The 19,257-nt window shown below is 45.6% G+C and overlaps 1 long non-coding RNA gene across 1 annotated transcript in view; it reads right to left on the bottom strand.

Moving 5' to 3' along the window:
* LOC124723184 overlaps nucleotides 1-19,257 on the bottom strand; it is a 131,796-nt gene that overhangs the window by 68,668 nt on the left and 43,871 nt on the right. Inside the window, exon 2 of the long non-coding RNA XR_007006531.1 lies at nucleotides 14,132-14,167. This is a non-coding gene — a long non-coding RNA (uncharacterized LOC124723184). The remainder of the gene's footprint in view (nucleotides 1-14,131; nucleotides 14,168-19,257) is intronic.

Raw genomic sequence — 19,257 nt, 5'->3', positions numbered from 1 at the left:
ACCCGCCCGAGGGCGGGAGTCAGGCGGGCGACGTCCATGGTCTGGGAATAGGATAGAATAGAATAGGAAGGATGAGCGGGAGAAGAACGGATAGTAAGGGCATAAGACACCAGAAGCTGGGACCGCCGAACAGAAAGGGGGGGGGGGGGGGATCCCAGCTTCAACCAGGAGACTATCAACAGGGCTAGTAGGGAAGGCACCGGTGGCCAAACGGATACCACGATGGTGGACTGGATCCAGCACGTGCAGCGTGGAAGGAGCAGCTGAACCATAAACTTGACAACCATAGTCCAAACGTGACAGAACTAGAGCACGATAAAGACGGAGGAGGAGGGAACGGTCCGCACCCCAAGAGGAGTGGGCAAGGAAGCGAAGGACATTGAGTTTACGGAAACATCCTACCTTCAGGAGTCTGATATGGGGCAGCCAAGTGAGCTTGTTGTCGAAAAGAAGACCTAGGAAACGAAACTGTGGAACCACAGGCAATCTTTGTGCAGCGAGATAGAGCTCTGGATCAGGGTGGACCGTAGTACGGCGACAGAAGTGGACCACCCGCGATTTTAAAGGAGAGAATTGAAACCCGTGTGAGAGGGTCCATGCAGAGGCACACCGTATAGCCACCTGGAGCTGCCGTTCTGCAGATGGCATCGAGGAGGAACTAACCCAAATGCAGAAATCATCCACATACAGGGCAGGGGCGACCAAGGGACCCACAGAGGCCACAAGTCCATCGATAGCAATGAGGAAAAGAAGGACACTCAAGACAGAACCCTGTGGGATGCCCGTCTCCTGGGTCCGTGGAGAACTAAAAGCAGTACCAACTCGAACTCTGAATGACCGATGGATCAGGAACTGGCGAATAAAAATCGGGAGTGGGCCCCGAAGACCCCACTGATGAAGGGTTAGTAAGATGTGATGGCGCCAGGCCGTGTCATAGGCCTTGCGAAGGTCAAAAAACACTGCAACCAAATGGCGGCGCTGGGAAAAAGCCTGCCGAACTGCGGATTCCAAGCGAAGTAAATGATCGATTGGAGATCGTCCCTCTCGAAAGCCACACTGGTAAGGGGACAATAGATCCCGGGATTCGAGGACCCAAGTGAGCCGACGGGCTACCAGCCGTTCAAGTAACTTACAACCAACATTGGTCAAACTAATTGGCCGATAGCTGTCAACAGATAGGGGGTTCTGACCAGGGTTAAGGACAGGAACCACAATGCTATCCCTCCACTGAGAAGGGAAGTCACCCTGGAGCCAGATACGGTTAAACACCCGAAGAAGATGGTGCCGTTGTGGAACACTGAGATGTTGAAGCAGCTGGTTATGAATGGAATCTGGGCCAGGGGCCGTATCATGAGAAGAAGATAGAGCAGAAAGAAATTCCCATTCAGTGAAAGGTTCGTTGTAAGATTCTGACTCGCAAGTGGTGAAACATAAGGCGACAGCTTCAGCCTGCTGTTTTTGATGAAGAAAAGCAGCTGGATAGGAGGCCGACGCTGATGCCACTGCAAAATGTGTCGCAAGATGTTCTGCGAGAACTAATGGGTCCGTACAAATGCCATCTGGGAGGTGAAGGCCTGGGAGGGTGGACTGCCGATGGCAACCTTGGAGAGAGCGAAGTGTAGCCCATACCCGTGACAGAGGGACAGTGGAACCAAGGGAAGAAACGAATCGTTCCCAACATATCCGCTTGCTCTGTTTGATTAAATAACGGGCTTTAGCGCGAAGGCGCTTAAAGGTAGAAAGGCTGGCTACGGATGGGTGCCTCTTAAAGTGTTGCAAAGCTCGACGGCGATCACGGATGGCAATGGCAATGGCCGTACTCCACCACGGGACTTGCCGACGACGAAATTGTCCAGATGAGCGCGGGACAGCAAAGTTAGCAGCGTGAACAATCGCGTCAGACACGTCACGTAGGACGTCATCAATACAACCCGACAAAGAGGGAGAAAACTCGACCTGTGCAGTGTATAGAGGCCAATCGGCGCGGTGGAAAGACCAACGAGGTAACCTGTCCATCGGGGAGTGGGAAGGGAGCGTGATAATCAACGGGAAATGGTCACTATCACAAAGGTCGTCGTGTGGCGACCAGTGTAATGAAGGGAGGAGAGAGGGAGAAGAAAGAGAAAGATCAATGGCAGAAAAGGTACCATGACCAGCACTGAAATGAGTAGGGGAGCCATCATTAAGAAGGCACAGGTCGTGGTCTGCAATAAATTGGTCTATAAGAAGACCTCGTCTAGATGGAAAGGCACTGCCCCACAAAGGATGATGAGCATTAAAATCCCCAAGGAGGAGGAAGGGAGGAGGAAGTTGCTGAAGAAGCGTGGTTAAGGCAGCAGGTGTAAGAGTCCTGTCAGGAGGGAGATAAAGATTGCATACTGTGACTGCAGAGTCTAAGTGGACCCTAACAGCAACCGCTTCCAATGTAGTTTGGAGAGGAATCCACGTGCTAGCAATGTCTGTACGGACCAACGTACAAACGCCACTAGAAGCCCGCAAGGGTCCGACCCGATTTCGACAGAAAACACGGAACCCACGGAGGGTCGGTGAGTGAGCATCAGTAAAATGAGATTCCTGGAGAACCACACAAGCTGCTGAGTAGGACGAAAGAAGGGATTTCAATTCCGGAAGGTGACGATAATACCCATTACAATTCCATTGGAGAACCACAGAACGATGGTTTAAATGAGGGCTGAACACGCTAAATCCAGTCATACCGCCGGGTCCCCACCCGTCACCGACAAGGAGGGGGCGACATCCATAAACGACAGGTCAGAATCCGGTTGTGAAGTCGGGGAAGGGACCTCCGGTGACACCAGAGGCTCTTTGTCCCGGGACTTATGTTTCTTCTTCTTTTCAGGCTGAGATCGAGGAGGGCTGTGTGGCATAATGGAGCCAGCTGCAGCAAGATCAGGAACAGAAAGAGACCGGGCGACCTGGGGGCCGATAGACCGCGGCTCTCGCGGTCGCCGCGCTGCAGCAGACCTTTGACCTGGAAGGTGCCGGGAAGGGGCATCCCGGGAGAGGCGCCCTTGACCGGCAGACGCCGAAGGAGTGGGACACTTCTCCGGCTGGGGAGGGGGAGCAGCGCCCAGAGGAGAAGGTGTGGGAGCCGCAGGGGAGGGGGGAAGGAGAGGGGTCCGGGATGGGGGTAAGGAAGGGGGAGGTAAGGATGAAGATGTAACCAAGGCGTAACTAGATGTCATGGACACAGGGTGCAATCGTGCATATTTCTTACGGGCCTCTGTGTAGCTTAAACGATCAAGGGACTTATACTCCTGTATCTTTTTTTCTTTCTTATAGACTGGGCAATCTGCTGAACGTGGAGAATGACTACCATGACAATTTACACATACAGGAGGGGGAACACAGGGACTCCCCTAATGGAGTGGACGTCCACAGTCACCACAGAGAGGGTCCTGGGAACAGCGAGAAGACATGTGGCCAAAACGCAAGCTTCACATCACAGCGATAGACCATAATCTTAACTTTCTCAGGAAGGGTATCCCCTTCAAAGGCCAGGATAAAAGCACCAGTATCAATACGATTATCTTTAGGACCCTTCTGAACACGCCGAACGAAGTGAACACCCCGCCGTCCGAGATTGTCCCGAAGTTCATCAGTTTGAAGGATGAGGTCTCTGTGAAAAATCACACCTTGTACCATATTTAGAGACTGGTGAGGGGTAATGGACACGGGAATTGTGCCAAGATGGGTACAGGCACGAAGGGCCGCAGATTGGGCAGCCGAAGCAGTTTTTATCAGCAACGAACCCGACCGCATCTTGCTCAGGGAGTCCACTTCGCCGAACTTGTCTTCAATGTGTTCCACAAAGAATAAAGGTTTGACACTGGTGAAAGTATCTCCATCAGTCCTGGTGCAAACTAGATAACGGGGGAAAGGTTTTGCCCCTAGACGACGGGCCTGACCCTCCTCCCAGGGGGTAGCCACGGAAGGGAAGGCCGAAGGGGCAAGAGAAGCAGCACTTGAGGAATCAGTACCACGCAGAGAGACGGCCGCAGAAGAGCGGCCAGAGTTTTGGACCCGTATGCGTTTCATCTGCATAGCGTCCGCCCTGATACCACCCGCTCCGATCAGGGGCTCTCCTCACGGGCGCCACCCAGCCACAGCAAGGGCCGTCTGGCACGGCGGCCATTGCCGGGAGTTCCGATGCTCCAGGATGACGAGCAACCACTCCAAGGCATGCATGAGGAGGTCACAGCTCAGGTATCAGAAGTGTGATCCCTGTGTGTTCAGGGGGCTCAACCAAAAGGGTACATAGCGACCCCACCACACGGACTGGCTACCATGCTGGCTATGCACCCTAGCATCAGACAACGACGTAAAAGAAAAGGTGGAATGTACTAGGAGGGCGCACGTCGGAGACACTAGGTAAGGTGTTCTTCCCCAAATGGCTCACACTACGGAAGAGAAATTTTGGAATGGAGATCAAACCCCAGAGGGGGACCAAGGAATGCCAAAAGGAGAAGATGATTACGCAACAAAGCCGGAGTGTAAAACCAACAGAACCAGGAGGATAGCGGGGGCAACATAAGCAAGGACACCAATAGAGGGAGAGGAGAGGGCGAGGGGAAAGGGGTATGGAGGGGAAAGGAGGGGAAGGGAAAGGAAATGCAGCCCGGGAGAGAAAGAAGGCTGCAATGGCTCGGGGCCCCGTGCTCGCCACGCACGTATCCACAAAAGAGTTGTGGACCCCCTGGGGGGGCCTTTAAAATGAATCTCCCAACTCTCCCATCCATCCGCAGTCATGGTAAACAGCACTTGCACACAACGTTCCTCTCAGACCACTCCAGAAATCGAAAACCGATATCACAAATCGTCAATACTGATCCTTTGAAAGAACTTCATGTTTCCTTAATAAATACAATACTTTATCGTACAAATAGGAAAAACTACCATGACATCAGATTCTATTATGTTGAAATATTTGTATGTATGAAAAATAACTTGTTGAAATTCTAGCAAAATGTTCCACTTCTTTATGAGAAAAACGTTTGTTTTGCACCCACCTCAACGCCACAGCAACTGTCTCATCCACTGTTAGATGTACCTCATGTTGATGTCCACCCACCGAAAGAATGGTTTCAGTATTGCACACAGCTCATCGAATTAAGTTAATAACATACGACAGAAACTCAAAAATTTCTCAGGATCTGCTCGAAGTGTCCCGTGTAGGCAATGAAAAGCTCCTAAGTTTAATCCAGAACTAGTTATTGGATGGCACCAACACTCTCTTTTCTATAGTTTGCGTTTCTTCATAACAACTGCAGCAGCAACAGCTACTTGCTCTATAGGGAACATTTTGTTGCTGACTGGTTCAAGAAAGAACACGCCAACACGCAGCATTTCCTTTTAGGTACCACGTGACAGCTGCAGTGGACAAGAGTTCGGCTCTGTGCGCCGAAGACAGGCAGCCGAAAGCGGCTCACTGCGTCTAGATGTATGGCCTCCCGCCTCAATCAGGCCTAACGCGCACACAGGAACATTGTTGAGCACCTACAGACACTCTGCTGCAATCTGCGCAGCTAAAGATGTGAGTGCTGTTCCGTTAAAGGATGGTTTTACCGGCAAGGTCAATCATTCTAAAGAAATGCACTACACGCGCTTTATGTCAGTTTCAGTAGACTGGTAGCACTTTAAGTGATAACATGATATTGAACAAAGAGTAGGTGTTTCCAACACTTAACGAAAAGACGAAGGCAATCGAGGCGAATGAGAAAGACAAACTCTCTGTGCGCGAAATAATGCTGCGTTTCAAAAGCGGCATAACAGCAATTTATGATACTTCAAGAACCAAGCATAAGATAGAATGAATAGATGAAAGGGACCGGGAAAATGAAAATAAATGCGGAGAAGACGTGAACTGAAGAAATTAACGAGGCCATGTTGCAGATTGAGGCCCTAAAAATCGCTGAAGAGCTTGGAAATACGATTTTTAAGGCATCCATACGATGGCTGGCCAAAACATCGTGTGGGATGGTGTATAGGGGGAAGCTAAGGATGTGTAGGACAGTGTAGAAGCAGAATGGAAGACAATACTGCACACCTAATGGCGAATAATGACCCGAAGGGCGTCTTCAGTGCCCATGAAACGGGCCTGTTTTATCGAGCACTGCCTTCAATATCCTAGCAGTTTAAGGTGGAAAGGGCAACGGCGGAAGAATGTACAAGGACAGACTCACCTTACTGCTGTGTGGCAATATGTTAGGTGAAATGGAGAAGCCACTGGTGATGGGAAAGGTCGCAAATCCGCATTGTTTCAAAAACATTGACGTAAGTAAGCTTCCAGTCACATGTCGAAGCAATAAAAAGGCGAGGTTAGTGAGTTTTCTTATGGAAGAATCGCTAGGTTCTTCCGATGTCAAATGAAGAACAGAAATCGCCAAATTCTCCATTTCCTAGATGATACAACCTGCCACTCGAAAGTCAAGTTATTAAACATGAAATTGGCTTAGTTCTCTCCAGGTTCTATCAGCCTCACACAACCCGTGGACCAAGGGATTATTGACCCATACAAGTCCCATTCTAGGCGATTATTGATGTAATCTCTTATTCTTAGTGTTGAAGAAGCCGAGCATTTGGTCTTCCACGGTAGGTTCTGTCCTGGATGCTGTAAATTGGAGTGGCTTGGCAGTAAGGGAAATAAAACCCAAAACTGTTACCAAGTGCTTCAGCAAAGCAGGGTGTGGAGGTCAAGAACAAAACGTTTCTGTGGCCATCGAAGCTCATGAAGATGCAGCACAAACTGCTGAATTAGTTAAAATGCGAAACATTTCATGTAGTGCAGATAACTACATTTATTGGATTTCGGGCTGCACCCACACAGCCATCTCAACAGTGGAATGTCAATTGTGACTATACAGGTGTAAGGACAACACAACACCCAGTCACCTAGCGGGAAAAATCCCCGACCCCGCCGGAAATCGGACATGGGCTCTTTCGGGAAACAATCCGCCGCGCTGAACGCGCAGCTAGCGAGACAGAAAACACAGGCCAAGGTCAGGAAGAAACAAACGAAGAAGACGAGGAGCAAAATTATGTCCCTGGAAAAACTAGTACGCTTGAAAAAGCTATTGTATGCTGTTGGAGCTCTTTTCAAGTGCAAAAAATTGCGTAGAAGGAAAAGTTTTGAACAGTAAATTCAAACAAGTTCCCCTCGTTGACATACGGCGAAAAAAGTGAAATGTAAAACAAATAAACATTTGAATGACATGTATGTACATACAGCAATATACGAATTTAAAGTCAGAGTAAAAAATACAGAAATTCTGTATTATTTATCAATTAGTGTAATAGGCTATCTTCTGTTGTACAATATACAGTAAATGAACTTCTACTGTGACGAAATGAAAGCATGTAAATACGTGCATAATTACAAATATATACTTTTGTACATGATAACTGACACATTTTATATAGCCTAGTAAGTTTTTGTAATCCAGAAACTTATCCAACGTGGAAAATTACTTCAGTCCCATGCGATTCCGTTTTGAGCAAGTTTTACTGTGTTAACACAGTTGCTAAATTCTCTCGCGACGAATATGTAGACTTTTTTTTCTGAAGGCACTTGTGTAGGGGTAGCCCTGCACGGGAGTCAAAAGTGGACTTTGCAGTTCAGGCAATAGAATATTTCTAAAAGAGATGCTATAGAAGGATTCGAAAGACTGGATACATCAAATAACTAATGAGGGGGTACTGAATAGACTTGGGGCGCTACAGTCTGCAACCGCGTGACCGCTACGGTCGCTGGTTCGAATCCTGCCTCGGGCATGGATGTGTGTGATGTCCTTAGGTTAGTTAGGTTTAAGTAGTTCTAAGTTCCAGGGGACTGATGATCTCAGATGTTAAGTCCCATAGTCCTCAGAGCCATTTGAACCATTTTTTTAGTTTACACTAATGGGTCCAAGCGTGGAGGACTTCTGTGGTTTCTTTGTGGTATTTCTTGAAGATGCTATAAAACCGCGCCCACAACGAACGTAGCGCAACGTGCAGCACTCACACAAACGCGCAGCGAAGAGTAGCGCGTTCATTTTTTTTCCCCTACTTTATTCCCTCCCCTGAGGGGCAAGAGCGGGCCTCACTAGAAATTGCGGGAGTGCTCTTCATCTGGGAAAGGGAATGAGCTTATTCTGTTTTGCTTCTTTATTTTGGTTGCATTTGATGCTCTAGTAACGAGGGACAGGGAATTTGTAAATATCTCCAAATTTGTATTGTAGGAGGAGTTGCAAGGGGCAGTTATGACATTCGTCTTACGGCCGAGGGGGAGCCTCCGAAAACCCTGGCTAGAACTTTCAGTGTTTCACCACCTACGTCGATGGCGGCGGTATCCGTCTGGTCGTACGCGTTGTGCGTTCTACTTGCTTCGTGGAGGTACGTTGTGCGGGCCCCAGCGGTGTTCCTCCCGTCTCTAGGAAAACAGCGTCTAGGTGGCAGAGCACATCCACTTTCTCTTCTTATAATTTCTGCTTCTGCCAGCCATAGTCGTTCGGCGATGTTAGCCTGTCGATGTAATCGAGCTATGGGGTAAAGAATTCGTAGTGGCACAGCGATGTTACAATGTGTGGGCGCACGCGCGTCAGTAAAAACGGGAAACGTCGTCCAAACAGGGCGTTCGAACAAACCATTTTCTTTGATGTACCAACACTGCTCGTAACTTGTTTGCCGTCGCGCAGAGCGGCGCGGTTTGACGTTCACATCGCCCGCGTCGCGCTTCGTCGAAACTTTTTCCTCAGTGCAGATCCACGATTTCTTATCTAATGAAGGTCGGCAGCTCATGTGCTTAACAGAAAACAAGCAGGAATGCCTCCTGCGCCTATAGATACATGGGGAAAAAGGCGCCATTCTGCGGCGTATCGGGGCACGTACGAATTCTGGGAAACGAGGCCACACACGAAGCCATTACGAGTGAATGTACGATAAATACGACGAAAAAATGTGCCGCTCCTTTTTATATCGTCATAAGTTCAATGATATCTCTGATAAGTGTGACAGGCAGTTAGGACATACCATGCAGTGGCAGCCTAACAGACCTGAGAAGGTCCCTCAGAACTCACTCGTAAAAGTGGCATCGTTTTATCAAGGAACTTCCACTAATTATGGAAATAGCGCCAATCACGACACTATGTTATTCTCTTACTGGGTACAGGTCTCGAAATAAGACCCCTGAAGTAGCTGATACGTAGTGTACGTGCTGTGTACTCTGCGACCATCACAATAGACCTCGCACTTCGTGCGAAAGTCTAGTACCTGGAGCTCAGGCGCTCAGAAGAGTGGTATGAGCTTATAATTAGAAGCAAGACGTTAACCGTTTGAGAAGCCTAAAGTTACCTTTGTGATTTACGCAATCAGGGAAAGACGCGCCGCCTCGCAGTATGCAGCTGCATGTCGAAATGTTATAGGGCACAGCCTTGGTAGCACACCGTCATGGTCTACTGTCTCTTCTCATTGCTCGCATTTCTCTCTCTCGATCCTCTGATTCCGGTGCAAAATATATGCCTACTTAAGTACACTGCTGGTCATACAAACTGTACCACCAGGAAGGATAACAAGTAATCAAATTTTACATACTCAGAGTCTACAGTATAGCAGGAAGAATACATGATGCAGTTGGTGATTTGGGGGTATACAGGGTGCGAAATTTAGTACACGCAATTTCACCTCCGGTAGCAGCAATATATCTAACATGGCTCGACATCGAGTCCAAACGAGTTTGGATGACGGATACTGCTACATCATTCCACGCTGTTTCAACTCTACACCAGACCTCACCAATCGTAGTGGTCGATGAGAGGTGGAGTGCCACTCTCTAGGCAACCCATGACTGAGTGAACGATGTGCAGAACGTGCTGGCTGGAGCAACTTTTGATCATCACCTGTATCGAGGTAGGTCAGGACAACACGGACAACATGCATTATCGTATTATATTGTTATGGAGACCTCGAAAGCAGTCAATAGCCACAGGCTGTAACAAGTCCTAAATGTAACGGCAACTGTCCAAATTACCTGCTATGGTACTTAGAGGAGATCGTGTTTTGTACCCAGTGACACCCTGCACCATCCGTAAGAAGAAGACGAATGCAGTTTGAGTCTCCACACGCAGATAAGTCCCTCGATTTGGTGTACAAAAATGCAGAACTGGTACTCGCCTGGAAACTGGAGTGCACCCTCGTCTTCCTGTCGACTGTCGTTGGGCCACACTCTGATGATGTGTCAAGGGAAGCCGCAACAATGGTCGCCAGGGTGACAGTCCGTGGTGTTCTTGTTATCGCTCACTTCCTCTGTGGATACTTGTCTTCTAGTAAACAAGTCCATTTCTTGATTCAAGGCACTTGACGCGGCTGTGAGATCCTGTACGGTGGAGCTAAGACATGTCTGTCCTCTCGGGCGCTAGTCGCGTAGTGCTGAATATGACTTCTACTGAGCCCATATATTCCTTATTCGCTTGACAGTTGTGTTTCCTATCAACACGAGCAACCATATTGCGGAAAAATAAATCGCTGTCACCACAGGCCATGATTCCGCTACTGTCGAATAATGGCACATGCTGGCAGACGTGTTTCTTCTTCAGCCGTCCTTTCACGGAACATGAGAACACACGTTTACGAGCAGGTGGTGGCGTCCCAGCTTCGAATTCCAAACTCCTCTGAACTGCATGTGAGATTTTCAGCTCTTGGAGAGGAACGTGACCAATGAGATACGACATCATTTTTACGTAATAGGCAGAACTTAAGAGCCGTCAAGCCCGCCATATTGTATGGCGTTAAACGTCGTATTTCGTGGATTTTCTTTATCATAGAGTACATGATGTAAATAAAAGCTGTTTCAAAGGATAGGCAAATTGAGGATCCTTCGAAAACGAGTCACATGGTTCAAATGGCTCTGAGCACTATGGGACTCAACTGATGTGGTTATAAGTCCCCTAGAACTTAGAACTACTTAAACCTAACTAACCTAAGGACATCACTCACATCTATGCCCGAGGCAGGATTCGAACCTGCGACCGTAGCGGTTGTGCGGTTCCAGACTGTAGCGCCTTTAACCGCTCGGCCACTCCGGCCGGCAAAACGACTCATTTGAGCTACTATTTGTTACAATAACATGACAGGGAACTACGTATCGGTAGGTGAAGGCTTCCTAAAAATTGTCATAATTTGTGTGGTATGGTGGTATGAAAGTATACCATTTCAATGCCACGGCACAATGATGATCTATCAAAATTGCGTCTTTCTGATCAAATTTACGTATTATATATCAAATAACGACATTTGTACATACAATTTTTAGACAGTGCATAGCCTACCAACTACGGAGGCCTGGTTGGTATGTCGAAGCCGTAATGTAGCTGATAGCGCTATGAGCTGTGAAGAACAAGGTAGCAGATTCGCGTTGACCTTCCACCAGTTTTTTTTTTTTTTTTTTCCTTTCGTTTTCCGAAAGATTCTGGGTCTTTCTTAACAATTTAATAGAAATATTATCTGCCAAAAACCATGTTATTTATTATACAAAATGTATTTGAAGCAATTCCTCTTACAAAGCCCTACGACTGGAATGTTTCCCCAGTGGCCAGAAATCTTTAAGTGATGGCCAGTCTATGTCAGAGAGTAAAAACAAGTTACTCACTGCAAGTTTTTGCTATTATGAAACTTTCTCTAAGATATATACATCTTTCTTTTGGCTTTATGGACTGCCTCACGTTTCTATCTTGTCGGTTAATGTCTTTTTCAACACACATACACACACATTATCTTCTTCCTCTCCTTCATACACTACTGGCCATTAAAATTGCTACACCAAGAAGAAATGCAGATGATAAATGGTCATTCATTGGACAAATATATTATACTAGAACTGACATCTGATTACATTTTCACGCAATTTGGGTGCATAGATCCTGAGAAATCAGTACCGAAAACAACCTCCTCTGGCCGTAATAACGGTCTTGATACGCCTGGCATTGAGTCAAACAAAGATTGGATGGCGTGTAGACGTACAGCTGCCCATGCAGCTTCAACACGATACCACAGGTCATCAAGAATAGTGACTGACGTATTGTGACGAGCCAGTTGCTCGGCCACCATTGACCAGACGTTTTCAATTGGTGAGAGATCTGGAGAATGTGCTGGCCAGGGCAGCAGTCGAACATTTTCTGTATCCAGAAAGGCCCGTACAGGACCTGCAACATGTGGTCGTGCATTATCCTGCTGAAATGTAGGGTTTCGCAGGGATCGAATGAAGGGTAGAGCCACGGGTCGTAACACATCTGAAATGTAGCGTCTTCTGTTCAAAGTGCCGTCAATGCGAACAAGAGGTGACCAAAACTTGTAACCAATGGTACCCCATACCATCACGCCGGTTGATACGCCAGTATGGCGATGGCGAATACACGCTTCCAATGTGCGTTCACCAGGATGCCGCCAAACACGGATGCGACCATCATGATGATGTAAAAAACCTGGATTCACCCGAAAAAATGACGTTTTGCCATTCGTGCACCCAGGTTCGTCGTTGAGAACACCATCACAGGCGCTCCTGTCCTTGATGCAGCGTCAAGGGTAACCGCAGACATGGTCGCCGAGCTGAATGTCCATGCTGATGCAAACGTCGTCGAACTGTTCGTGCAGATACTTGTTGTCTTGCAAACGTCCCCATCTGTTGACTCAGGGATCGAGGCGTGACTGCACGATCCGTTACAGCCATGCGGATAAGATGCCTGTCATCTCGACTGTTAGTGATACGAGGCCGTTGGGATCCAGCACGGCGTTCCGTATTACCCTCTTGAACCCACCGATTCCATATTCTGCTAACAGTCATCGGATCTCGACCAGCAATATCGCGATACGATAAACCACAATCGCGATAGGCTACAATCCGACCTTTATCAAAGTCGGAAACGTGATGGTAGGCATTTCTCTTCCTTACACGAGGCATCATAACAACGTTTCACCAGGCAACGCCGATCAACTGCTGTTTGTGTATGAGAAATCGGTTGGCAATTTTCCTCATGTCAGCACGTTGTAGGTGTCGCCACCGGCGCCAACCTTGTGTGAATGCTATGAAAAGCTAATCATTTGCAGATCACAGCATCTTCTTCCTGTCGGTTAAATTTCGCGTCTGTAGCACCTCATCTTCGTGGTGTACCAATTTTAATGGCCAGTAGTGTATTTGCCATCAATCCTCACAAAACCCAATAGATCACCCAAAAACTAATAGTTTGTAGCTAATGTCTGTCTAATATTACACATATCTGCTTATATTATTAAGAACATATCTATCTGAATACCTTTAATTCTTTATCAGTGTATTTCTTCAACTTGTATGCCATTATACTATGTGACAGGTGTAAGCCCAACAAACCAATAGTACTGGCATAACCAAAACTTTGCTCTCCGTCTGTCACTCCTTTCATCCTGTATCTTTCAATAACAGCCTAAATTGTTATTTATATATAATTTTGTCACTGCTGGCAGCACAGTTTGTACATTTAATGTTTCTAACATATCACCTAATTATACAAATGAGTACAAAATTTACGCTATGTAATCTTGACAGAAAACGATTTGTGAACCACATGAAATATTTGATCCAACATACCTATTCATCTACTCAATCAAAGATCTCCACATTACTCTGGTATATTGGATTGGTTTTGCCGTATGTTATCTGTACTTCGAAACAGTGTTTCTACTTATGCTATATGTTCTTTGCACTTATCAGTTTCTAGACACCATCTTTGTTTACAAAGTTTGACGGTTTATATGAGATGAATTTCGACAGAGAGGAGCCTGTGACCACTGGAGATACTCTATTTCAACTGTTTTATTTGAACATTTATATTCACGTTAAATTTTTAGTCAAAGATGTCCACAGAGACATTTTCTGAAACAGTGTTTTGTTTTCTTTGCTAGACAGTGCCACAGTCGTAAAATAAACAGAGCCATGTCATAGTAATACATATGAATGCACCTGATGATGGAAGTTTAACCATTTGTTACGCGTTGTATTCGATATCAACTACAGTCACAGCATAGATTAACTTAAAGTGTTTGCATTAACAGAAACTTGATTTTATGAGAGTATATTGAAAAAATATTACTAATAGTTGCTACTTACAACAGCCTGGTACAGGTTCTGCCTGAACTGGGTTCCCTGTAAAGAGAAATGAACGCAGTGAGTCTTTATATGTTAGTCGTAATCATTAATGCAACACAGAGTAGTGCAAAAGTAATAATAATGATAAGAAACTATACAAAGGAAAAAATATCATGTATTTCGCTGATTTTCCTCAAATAAGCACTGTTCAGTCTATCGCTATTTACTGAACCACCTTAGGCATTATCTAATCAAAAATATCGAGGCAACTGTTAGTGCACAAAAATATGGAGGAAACCAACACTTCGCTTTGACGACAGCTTGAACTCTGTGGGAGGCACTTCCATGTAGGGGCTCAATGCCTGTGAGGGAACGGTACTCCATTATTCCTCAAGAGGTGAAACCAGAGCCGGTAACTTACTGATGTTGGACACTGGGATCTTGAGCGAAGTTGACATTCTGACTTCTCCCAAAGGTATTTAGTCAGGTTCAGGTAGGGAACCAGAGCAGGCCAGTCCATTTCAAAAAATGTTATGGTCCACAAACCGTTGTCTCACAGATGCTGCATTAAGAGAGTGTGCATTGTCATACTGATACAACCATCGTCTTCAAACGCGTCCTCCATATACGAAAAGATAACACAAATATATACGCTAGATACAATGAACCATGTCAGGAGCAGCCTTTCGGCGTACCATTATATATTGGACACAAGAGCAACAGAATAGTTCCCAATCAAATAGCAGTAAGGGCAATATGTACAATGAGCTATAGCTTTAAAAATAAAAATTAGATTCACAGAAACAACACTAACCGTAAGAAAATGACAGGTTTTTGTTGTGCATTGTATACTTTCTTCTGGTTTTAATTACAATAAATGTTTCGGCAGTTTCAAGTAAAACTCTAACTAACGGAACAGGATGAGAGATAAAGAACATAATCAAATGAATAATTAAAATTTAATTGTTAGTACTGGTCCGTAACATCACCCGATTTAACACATGTAGAATTCTTTTTGTTTGGATGTGTAAAGAACTGTGTTTATGTCACTCAGAATCCCACATTGCTTCATACTGCACTTCGAAGAATCCTGTTGCTCCTTGAAACTAGAAACTTTACATTTCATCTATATGTTATTTAGGAGGCTCACTGAGTTGCGCATGCAGGAAATGAGCACTCTTTCGAACAAATCACTTCTTTAACTATTCCGCGTACCATCTTAGGGTTGGCATCCGCCCTTCTCTCCGAGGCCTCCTCCCTCCCTCCATTTTAACTCTGTGACCCTTTCTTTGCATTTGTTTGTTTTGGTGTTTGTCTTTTCCTTTCATGTGTTCAACTCGCCTTGTCTTTTGGGGTGGAAATTTTAATGTGTCGCAGAGTGGCTGGCTGGCCTCATTTTTCTTGTGATCAGCCAGCCCAGGCCATCTGCTCTATGGTTTTAAAGCCTTCTTCTACTTTTCCTTATGGTGTATGTTTACCCCGCTTTTTGTTCGTGCCATTCGTTTTCTTTTTAGGTGTGGTTCCGCATTACTTTTACCCCTTTTACTTTCCCCATCGCACTTTGGGAGTTGTTTTACCGTGAGCCTTGTTTGCGTCGGAAGTAAGGGACTGATGACCCTATAGTTTGGTCCCTTTATCCCTCGAACCAAGGAAAGTCCAAGGAAAATTTGGGATTGCCCAATACATTTCCAGGAAGTGATTGTAAGGCGTTCACGATAACTTCGTATTTAGAATTAGAACTTCTACTATTTTACAGTTGATGATTTCCACGTGCTGGGGTGATATGCATCGTAAAAACTGTGGAACTTATTGTTCGTTTGCAGCTGCCGAGGGCTGCACGAAGCTCAAAATGAAACTAACGAAGTCCTGTAAGGTTTTATTAAATCCCTTCTTCCAAATTTACTTTCAGAGTCCTCGTGGACTCTATAAGTACACTCCATTACTGGAAATTGTTTGGAATCCCAAATTTCTTAGCCTTTCCTCTTCACGCCTTTCACGAAGAAATGTAATATATTGCGCATGACTCTGGTTTATTTGCAGTGTCAGTAACGTCAAAACTGAAATTAAAAAGAAAAATCTGCATCGTGACTCGACGCCACGGCCCTCGTACCACCACTCGTAGTCTTTCCGTTGTGCCAGCCACTGCCTGGAAGCTTCCCTGACATAAATGGCTCATGACTCGCCCGATCCGAGTCTTTTTTTTTTTTTTTTTTTTTTTAACGCTTGGCCATATGTAGCTCACACCACTGCCTCTTTTGTTTCTGGCCAAGCCCTGCCCTGCATGTTCCATAAATTCGGACGAAATCAGTAATGATGAGTTTGCACAGTCCTCTTGCTAGGGATGGTGAGCTCTCCTACCTGGATATGATTTTCAGGCGGTTTCCCACATACCTCTACGTAAATTCCGGCGTTCGGCCCCAATTACACGCTACACAGACATATAGAACACGTTCTCAAATTTGCACCTATCATTAAGTGTAGTCGCTACACTGATTTCGTTTTCGGAGGTGAAAACGAGACTGACGACCTTAGATCTTTGGCCTTTTCACAACTTTAGTTGGCAGCAGTCGCAGCTTATTACTTCGACCGATTTTGTGTCTTTCGTTACTTTGAACAACTGCGTAAGATAAAATAATGAGATTATTGTAGCTTTATACGATTTCTCTGAAAGAGTAACCTCACACATTAATCGACACAGAAATGTTCTGTATCAAAGGGCATCGGTTCGATCCTACGTGCAGGGTACTACAGCAATACTGTGACCATGGATCGATTCCAGAGCTGCCAGACGAGTGGGGTACCAACACCAGATATATTATTTGGGCTAGTCATGTAAAAGAATATATGAACACTGGAACCCTGTTAAAAACACTACACATGCTCTCAATCCATTTCAGTGCAAAAGCTGTAACTATGAAAACGCACATAAATCCAATGAACGTGGAAGAAGTCAGAAAACTAAATGCGCCAGGTTTTGCTCCGTATGGAGAGTCTACCTATGTACTGCAACCCCGGCTGTGTTGGCGACAGTGACCTCAGTTGGGCTTGGACCTTCCTTCGGCTTCAGAGTGTCTGCTGCACTGGCTCCTCCCACAGAAACGACAGAGGAATTTGTCTCTGTTAAGTTTCCTGATAAGACTGATTTTGCACGAGGTCTGAGAATGACAATACCTTTGTCTTCTTTACCAAGTTTGAACTCAACGGTCTTGTTCTACATTCCAGTCCCGAGAAGCGGTCATGCGTACAAAATTCCTACCAATATATGGCAAAGAGCCACGTGTCACCAAATATATGCCATGCTGCTCCTCATTCATCTCCCTCGATATCATCATTCATAATGTTAAAAACGTATGGCTGTAAATACCTGACAAAACCTGAGTACCACATTTCAAGCTGTTTATGGCGAACGAAATATTCACATCACTACAATTACTCAGTGAGGATATGAGTTAATGATCCAAACTGAGCACACTTCATAGGTTTGGATGAAAGTTTATTTTAATAAAACAAAAGTAACTGCTATAAGATCCTGCCGAAAACTTCACGGATCAGCACAGTAGGCCGATATATCGACGTTCAGTAAAGAACAAGAAAAAGGAAAAAATGTCTAGCAGAAGGCAGGTATTTAAAAAATACGCAGTTTCTTTACACGACCTTGCCGCCCGTGCCTCGAAGCAACAACCTTTGTGGGTTCGTCGTCGTGTGTTGGACTCAACCAGTTCCATGAAAAACGTAATATCTTCCGGCCCGAAGTCATATGTCGTACACCTCTAAGAACAGTTCAGTGAACACATACAGCACGTAGTGGCACGTCAGCAGACCACTCTTTCTTTAAGACGAAGCAAGTTTTCGAAGTATCTTTGTTCCGCGTAACTTTAAACATAACACAGACAGTATTTCAGTTTTGAAGATTCTAGGCCTCCATCGTTGACGTCAGCCTGTTGTAGAATCATGGAACACGTTTTATGCTTAAGAATCAAAATGTTTTTGAAGAACGAAAATCTCCTCCATAAAACTCAACATAGATTCCACAAACAAAGATCTAGCGAAACTTTGCTCACTGTGTTCCTCCACGAGATCAACAGCGCTGTAGACAACGGCGCTCGGGTTGATGCCGTGCCACTTATCACTGTCCTGCGCTGTCGTTTAGTGAAGAAAAAAAAAATGCGAGCTCACTGAGTATCGGACCAGGTTTTCGACTGGATTCAAGACTTCCTTGCAGACAGAACTCAACGCATCGCTCTTAACGGAACAAAACTGACAGATGTGAAGGCAATTTGCGAAGTTCCTCAAGGAAGTGTGATAGGTCCGTTACTGTTTCCAGCGTATATGAATCTTCTAGTAAATGTGTCGTAAGCTTTTCAATACAGTTTGCAGATGATGCGGTTGTCTGTAAGAAAGTAGCAACGCCAGAAGACAGTACTCATTTGCAAAATGAAATGACTTAGAGATGATTGATAAATGACCCAGGCTCTGGCAGTTGACTCTGAATGTAAATAAACGTAACAAATCGCGTATACTGGCGAAGGAAACCCACTACTACCAACTACACTATTGATGACAAACTGTTGGAAACAATATCTATCGTAAAATGCCTGGAAGAGCGAGCTTAAGTGGAATGACCATATAAAACAAATAGCAGGAAAAGCTGATACTAGACTGAGATTCATAGGAAGAATCTTAAAGAAATGTAAACTATTCCCTAAAGAAGAAGCTTACAGGGCGCTTGTCCAACCGATTCTTGTCTGTTGTTCATCAATCTGGGACCCTTACCGCAGAGATTCGATAGAAGACATAGAGAAGACCCAACGAAGACCAGCACGTTTCCTCACATACTCGTGAAGCGTTGGCGAAACAAACCAGTGCGCGTAATTGTAACAGCGCTGCAAGCAAAGCGACGCGGAGCAAAGCGGCACAGAGTGGCACTGAGCGAAACATGGTTGTTTCTGAGAGAGGCGACCGGAGCGTTGGAGTGATTCCGGCAACGTTCAGGCAACGCTGGCAGCTTTCGGCTGTCGTTGCCGGTATTGGAGTCAACACTGTAGCAGGCGCCTGTGTTCCTTTTGTTGTACTGTTGAGAAAATGGCGAGCGGAAGCCTTGATAGCAGCTGCTGTTCTTACTCGGTATCCTTTAAGAGACCAGTGAA

This window comes from Schistocerca piceifrons, chromosome X (genome assembly GCF_021461385.2).
Source record: "Schistocerca piceifrons isolate TAMUIC-IGC-003096 chromosome X, iqSchPice1.1, whole genome shotgun sequence".
NCBI lineage: Eukaryota > Metazoa > Arthropoda > Insecta > Orthoptera > Acrididae > Schistocerca > Schistocerca piceifrons.
Note: the sequence above shows the minus strand (reverse complement) of the source record. Positions and strands in the feature narration are given on the sequence as shown.